At 43.2% G+C, this 8030-nt stretch overlaps 1 non-coding gene across 1 annotated transcript; it reads right to left on the bottom strand.

The window, feature by feature from the left end:
- Positions 1-2134: 2134 nt before the first annotated feature.
- Positions 2135-2298, bottom strand: LOC114116243 (U1 spliceosomal RNA). The gene has a single exon (XR_003590236.1). It is a non-coding gene; the product is annotated as a U1 spliceosomal RNA (small nuclear RNA).
- Between the last annotated feature and the right edge of the window lie 5732 nt (positions 2299-8030).

Here is an 8030-nt window from a genome sequence, read left to right as displayed (position 1 = left end):
TAGTTGCTATTTAGTTCAAGTGAAAGTTTCAAGTGAAACTTGAACTCAAGAGTGTTTGACTCCCTGACCCCATATTTTGCCCACTGTGTCCTGCCTCAGATTTCTGGGATGGAGCGCAGCTGAAAGGTTTTGGCAAAATGTGCAGTCTTTATCCTTTGCTAAGCCTTCCTGTGTATAATTTCTATCTCCTCACCTGTCATAATGAGGTGAGCGAGGGAATGAATGCCCTTCAAGAATCTTCTTTTCTCTTTCCTTTACAGTCCAGAAAAGAGCTGGCTTAAGTAGTCCATGATGCATCCTTTTACAAGGACTATAATCTGACCCAACTCAATCATTAAAGCTGAGAGGATCTTCCAAATGAAAGGCTTAGCCCAGCTTTTTTGTACTGTGCTGGTGAAAGAAAATGGATAGGCTGGTTACGGGAGCTGGGAAGGAGTTTGCTCTTTCTAGCAAAGGCTCCCTCCATCTGTCAGGTGGCCTTAACACGTTCCACTAGGAATTACCTCGTGCCCTTGGTGCACACTGGGACCCTCCTTCTGGGGAGATAGGAAGAAGGAAGGAGAAGAGTAAAGGCACCTGTGCATATAAAAGGAGCTGAGATGCAGACGTAGACTATGGACACCAAGGGGGGAAAAGGGAGTGGGATGAATTGGGAAATTGGAATTAATGTATATTCACTATTGATACTATGTATAAAATAGATGGGCTTCCCAGGTGGCTCAGTAGTAAAGAATCCACCTGTTTCTGTTGTAAGTTCATTGGTGTCTTACTTTAGATTCCACATGTAAGTGGTATCATATGTTATTTGTCTTTCTCTTTCTAACTTTCTCCACTTAGTATGGTCATCTAGGTCTGTCCATATTGCTGCAAAGGGCATTATTTCATTCTTTATTTTTATGGCTGAGTAACATTCCATTGTACATATGTACCACATCTTCTTCACACATTCATCTGTCAATGGACATATAAGTTGCTTCCCTGTCTTGGCTATTGTAAATAGTGCTGCTATGGACATTGGAGTGTATGTATCTTCTCAAACTAGATTTTTGGAATGATTTGTTATGCTGCTACAGTAGACAGTAGAACAAGCTGTACCTGACTAGCAGTTTGATTCTGGCCAGTATCAAGATATCATATCAGCCTACCAGTAAACCATAGGCATCATTCCTCCTCAGTGAGCGGTCACAGGAAATAAGGAGACCTACGTGTCATTTGAGAAAAGAATGTTATGGAAACAGAGGTAGTTGCATGTGAGTCTGGGTCAACCGCTAATGCTGGTCACCTGTGCTTTCTGAGCCCACTTGGACCTGGTCTCAAATATATCCTTTAAGTGAACAACACTTAGCTCGAAATTATACCTGCTCACATGGGTGGTTTAGATGTTCAGAATCTACTGTGAAACTGTTTCACAACAGTTCTTTGTCCCCAAGGAAATGGCACTGTTCCAGAACCTTAGAGTCTACTCAGAAACTGACCTATTACAGTTTTCCGGAGGTTCCACATAGCAGCTCCTTGTCGGCTGTGGTCACCTCTAGGAAGCTAGGATCTGCTGGGTCACACTGTCTGAGAGGGAAGCTTGGGCCTGTTGCCAAGCTCTCCTCAGCTCTGGGCACTACTTGAAACTGACAGCTTTTCAAGTCACCCACTAATGAACTGGAGAGTAATCCCAAATGAAGTACATATTGCCTCTGAAATCCAAAGAAACGCACCAAGTTATAAGCGTCAGAATTAGTAGAAGACGTAAGGTGCAACAGCATGCTCCTTCAGTTTTGAGGTGTCCTGGAATGTCTCAGACTGTTGAACTTCTCCAAGTGTCACCAATGTGGCACACCTTAGACATTTGGGAGGTTTATCTCTTATACTATGGAATGTATGTGTTTTGCCAGGGAATCCAGGGCACTCTCCACTTCCTGCTCCTGCTTAGGTCTGATTGGCATGATCACCCATCTCTGGGTCAGTGGGACTTCCTGTGGCATGCCTAGCTGACCTGAGCATCTGTAGATTTTATTACAAACAGAGAGCAGGAGAGGTCAACATAGCCTGTGGGAAGACAGTGAATGTGTTCAAACTCCTGGTTTCAATTGACAGAGTGGTATAATATGTTTTATTTTTTTATTTTTATTTTTTTTTGCATCAGGGGAAAGCGCGAACGCAGTCCCCCACTATCACAAATTATGCAGTCGAGTTTCCCACATTTGGGGAAATCGCAGGGGTCAGCACATCCGGAGTGCAATGGATAAGCCTCGCCCTGGGAAAACCACCTTCGTGATCATGGTATCTCCCCTGCCAGGTAAGTATGGTATAATATGTTTTAGAGACATTGTAATCAACATGACCAAAATTTTAATGATGGTATTCAGTTTCAATTTTGTGAGAAATTCACATACTATGTGGAATGTCTTATTTTCTAATGAAGTCAGCTATATAAAATGTATAGAGTAAAAATTGATGAATTTTTATCTTTTATAAGTGGAATAGTCTGTGGAACATACATATGAACTGTGCCTTGAAACATTTTCCAAAGATAAATATTTTACATAAATATTTAAATGTTTTAAATATATTATTTCCAAAGATAAACAGCTTTGATATAAATGTATTTTCAGGTTAAAGGAGAACGAAACCTCAGAAGATGGCTGAAACAAGTGTTTATCAGATAAGACCTGTATAAATTCTCCAAAATAGTATAAATTCTCGCTATGGTCTTGGTACAGCTGAGAGGAAGGACACACAGGTATTTCTCCCACCTTGAAGATTAAATTAGGCTATGATTAGCTTAGCCAGCTTAGTAAGGCAGTGACAAAATCTAGATCAGAAATGGGATCCTTATTTAATGCTCTTAATGAATATTAAACAGAAAAACAAAATAATGCAATCTTGGTCCTAGTCTTGTCATAAGGAAAACAAATTTGACCTCTTTGAGTACAGGCACCTAGACTGTTGATAATTAGATGCCTGATAGCCAACATGGGTTGACTGGCAGGTATAACAGTGTTATATTTCTTTACTCAATTTCACCTCTAACTCCAAGAGCTTTCATTTGGAAATAGCTTGGCTGGTCAATGAGATGAGGATGGATTGGATTGCAAATCAGGCAGTACAGCCTCTGGATTGAAAAATACTGCTTTAAAGATCATCTTTGTGAGGCTTCTTTCCTGAGGCAGTGGTAGAAATTTCAATTCTAGACAGTGCCTTGGGGAACCCACTGTGTATTTGGGGGATGAATTCGACCTTGTCCCTGGGGAAGCCATTGTCACATAGGAGGCAATCCTCTAATTCAGTCATAGCTGCTTGCAAAGCACCTGCATCAACCGGTTAGATAGCTTGAGTGTTTGGGCTTGTGTTAAGAAGGGCTTTGCCTTAAGGTCATTGGTCTTTTTTTTTTAAGGGAAAGCTAGATAAAAATTGCATTATGTTTAAATACATCACTCAGTCTAGAGAAAGTAAGTGAGAGAAAGGAAAAAGCTTAATAACTAAGAAACTAGATCTGAATCCAGAGACCCTTGCCTAGGCTTCAATTCATGCTCTGCCAGTTTTCGGCTAAGTGACTCTGAGCTCTCTAGTTCTCTAGACTCAGTTTCCTCATTAGTAAATCAGGGATAACAGCATCCATCAGACAGTGCTGCTTTGGGAACCGAGCAAGATCACCCATGGAAGAGCAGAGCTGGTCACTCGATCGCTTTAAGAGCTTGGCAAGCATTTATTAGGCACAACTGTGTTCTAAGCACGGGGTTTACAGACAGATGAATGAAAATCAGTATCTAGAGGAAAATGTGAACAAATGAGTAGAAAGTGTGGCAATTATAATGGGAGACCCCATGGTACTCAAAGAGGGTGGTTTCTTGTGCCCCATGAAGCCTCAGCTGCCTCTGGAAGGATGAGCAGAGTTTCCTAGGGGAAGGAGGTAGAGAAAGACATTTGGGGTGGAAGAAACGTTAAGTGGTGCACATAATTTTTATGGGGAATAAAACGCACCCTAAGTGTGGCTCTGCTACTTTAAAAATATTAGTTTAACCAAAATCAATCAAGCCACAGTCTAGCTAGGCTGTGTCCTGAGAGTGAGGGGCAGGTGGAGAGAAAAGCTTCAAGAGAAGACTTTAGCCCACCAGACCAGGGTCTGGTTCAACTGTCTTCATTCAGCGTCCTCCCCTCTGTGGAAACTGATGTGATCTTAATAGCATCCTCGTTGCTTTCTTCTGCAAGCTTCTGCCCACCCCTCTGAAGTTCTGTCCCCTCGGCTGCATGCCTGCTTCTAGTTTAGTCTCTCCCATCTCACCCCTATTCTTTCCTCTGGTCTAATCTACATCCTTCGGCATTAATGTTGGCTCATCTCTAATGACTTTAATCTCATTTTCAGCCATTTGTCAGATTTCCTTTGTCACTTGAAATGATGCTATCTACATCTCTGATTCTGGGAAGAATTCAATAATCTAAAAAGTGTGTTTGGAAGGTAATCCTGGAAGCCCTGAGTGGAGGGAGCAAGTGCCATAGGGAAGGAAAGGAAGCCAGGGAAGGAAGCAGACTGGGCAGTGGCCTCTGGGTGACTCGGGCTTGACCCCACTGGGACCTCTGGAGACAGTGTGGAACAGGTCTCAGGGTGTCTCCTGAGGGGTGAGGAAACTTTTTGCAGGTTCTTCTTGCACCAACTCCAGCCTGGCATTGCTTGGGGCCACACACAGAGTCTTAACTCCCCAGGACCTGTGGCCGCTGGAAGGAGCCCTCAGGTAGCAAGGGGCAGGTGCCATCACAAAGAAGCTATCCATGCCCAGTGCACAGAGAGGTGAGTCCTAAGGACACTGACAGCACCTGTTGCACTAAACTTTGGTCATCTGGCCTTTCTTCTTGCCTCTAATAGCCTCCCTTCCTCACAATGAACCTACTTTTGTTGCATCAATCCATTTAATCAATTCATTTAATCACAAATGCATGTACAACTAGGACCTGACAGTTTAATATAGTAAGTCCCCTACATATGAACAAGTTCTGTTCTGAGAGCATGTTCATAAGTCTAAAAGTTAGACTCGGTACCCAGTTAAGACAATCAGTTATATAGTACTGTACTGTAAAAAGTTTATAATGGTTTTCTCACAAATGATACATTAAAAACAAATGACAAAAAATAAACATTTGTAATCTTACAGTACAGTACCTTGAGAAGTACAGGAGTACAATACAACCGCTGGCATGCAGGGGCTGACATCGAGTGAACGGGCAAGAAGTTACTGACTGGAGAAGGGAGACGAGGTGGGAGATGGTAGAGGTGAAAGCTCGTCAGCAATAGGAGATTGAGGGCAAGCCACAATTTCACTCAAGCTTGATGTTGATGGAAGGTGGCTTTGCGTCTTCGGAAGTTTGAAACTTGAAGGTTTGTATGTAGGGGATTTACTGTACCCAGATGTCACCTTTGCAATGTCTCATGCCCCACTCCCCTTGGCCCTTCTCTTCTCGATTCAACTTCATCACCTCTTTCTGGTCCACAGCTGGAGCCTCCCAATTAGTCTCCCTGCTCCTGGTCTCTCTGTCTCTGCCTCATCTTACGTACTGTTGCCAGAGTCATGTTCTGAATGCAGAGTTAACACTAGTATTCCCCCTGCTCCTTCAGACCAAAAAAAAAAAAAAAAAAAGAAAATCTTTGGAAGTATGGAATGACTGCTCAGCCTAGCATTTCAGATTCTTTAAAATATGGGCCATATTTATATTTACAGCTTTGCTTTTCTGCTGCTGCTGCCAAGTCACTTCAGTTGTGTCCGACTCTGTGCGACCCCATAGACGGCAGCCCACTAGGCTCCTCTGTCCCTGGGATTCTCCAGGCAAGAATATTGCGGTGGGTTGCCATTTCCTTCTCCAATGCATGAAAATAAAAAGTGAAGTTGAAGTCGCTCAGTCGTGCCCGACTCTTAGCGACCCCATGGACTGTAGCCTACCAGGCTCCTCCATCCATGCGATTTTCCAGGCAAGAGTACTGGAGTGGGGTGCCATTGCTTTTCTATTGGTCCCTTAAAAGTTATATGCATTCCCTACCACTCCCTGCTGCCAAATTTGCCCAGTATGTCCCCATCTGTATGACTTTGTCCCCTTGAAATGCCTGCCCCACCTGCCACCATCTATTTGCTGAAATTGTAACCATTTTCATAGTTTAACCTGAAGGACAACTCCTTCATGGAGCTCTCCTGAGTTCTCCCTTCTTTGCCCCTTCTATTCAATCTGTGCCCCATGGCCCTTGCCCAATTTTGCCAGATATTGTTGTCATTCCCTCACTGTGCTGTAAGGCCCCAGAGGAAGAGAGTAACTAAAACACAGCACTTTGCACAGGGACAATATTTCTTGGAAATAATACATGTATATAAACTCTATTGCTAGAGGGTATATTTTCCAATGAGCTTCCTTGCGTGGCTCAGCAGTAAAGAATCCACCTGCAATGCAGGAGACATGGTTTTTATCCCTGAGTTGGGAAGATCCCCTGGAAGAGGGCATGGCAACCCACTCCAGTATTCTCATCTGGAAAATTTCATAGACAGAGGAGCCTGGTAGGTTACAGTCCATGGGGTTGCAAAGAGTTGGACACAACTGAAGTATCATAGCATGCACACATGCATACTTAAAAGTATAGTTTCACCTTATCAATAAATTTTAAATGCACACACATGAAATATATTTTGCCCAAATATAAATGGGATTGTCTGACTTATCTTACTTGGATGACAGACACTCACACAGTGGGTGTTATTGTAAAGCACTAAGCAGGAGTCATAACATTATCAAATATGCTACAGATTCCAGGTACTGTATCAAATGTGTCACAGACAGGATTATCTCGGGGAGAGGTAAAGGCTAATTTGCTTCTTCTGAGTATAATTGCAGGAATTAAAATACAGAACATCTGGTACACAAAAACCCTTCTCCCTCACCCACAGTGATCACAACCTTTAGCTGCCAGCTGGAATCAGGTCCCCAAGAAAGAACTATCTTACTTCAAGGCCCTGGCCAGGGGCAGCCCTAGGAGGTGAGCTGGGTATGCCTCGGGCACCCATGCCCTTTTATGACTGCTCTGTGGGCATCCTTCCCCCCCAGCCAGGCTTGTTTTCTGGTGTCCCATCCCACATGGCTGGTCCTCATTGACTGATGCTCTGTTTCTCACCAGCAACTCGACTGCCCAGGTGCTTATCACTGCAAGCTGCCTCACTTCCCCAAAAATGTTAAATTAAGAAGGTGTTTGATGTCTCTTGAGCAACAAGAGCTACCTCCTGTCCAACATTCCTTACATAATGAGTTTCTTTCTTTCTGTGCTGGGTCTTTGTTGCTTTGTGTGGGCTTCTCATCGCAGTGGCTTCTCTTGTGGCGGAGCACAGGTTTTAGGTCCGCGGGCTCAGTAGTGGCAGCTCACAGGATCTAGAACACAGTCTCATGTAGAATCTTCCCAGACCAGGGATCGAACCTGTGTCCCCTGCATTGGAAGGAGGATTCTTATCCCCTGCACCACCAGGGAAGAGCCGTATATGCATTTCTTAATGTGTAGTGCATGGACCACCAACATCAGAATCACTTTATTTGGAGGAGTACTCATTAAATATTCAGATTCCAAGCCTCTACTACCATGACTATGAAATAAAAATCTTTGGTGGTAGAATCCAGGGAACCCACCCCCCCCCCCGCCACTTTTTTGCAGATATTTATGCACACTAAAATTAGAAAACTCTTGCTTCAAAGTGTCTTACTTTGGGAATGGGAAATGTATATGCCTGTTTCTTTCCTGGCTGGTTGAACTCCTACATGTGACTGTGAGCAAGGTCTGTGATAAGTGTATTGTCACTTTAAGAAAATCTTGCAGAATTTATAAAGGAATTTTGATCACCTACATGATTATATAGGTTCAGAATGGAAACAAAATAACTAACACTTGAAATAGTAAATATTAAATTGGAGGTAGCTGGGGGAGAAGTTAAAAAGGAGCAAAAAATAAAAGTAGACAGGTCAACAATAAAAAGCCTACCATTTTCAATGGTCTCAGGGTATGTCCATCAACCAATCCG

This window comes from Ovis aries, chromosome 8 (assembly GCF_016772045.2).
Source record: "Ovis aries strain OAR_USU_Benz2616 breed Rambouillet chromosome 8, ARS-UI_Ramb_v3.0, whole genome shotgun sequence".
In the NCBI taxonomy this organism is placed as follows: Eukaryota; Metazoa; Chordata; class Mammalia; order Artiodactyla; family Bovidae; genus Ovis; species Ovis aries.
Note: the sequence above shows the minus strand (reverse complement) of the source record. Positions and strands in the feature narration are given on the sequence as shown.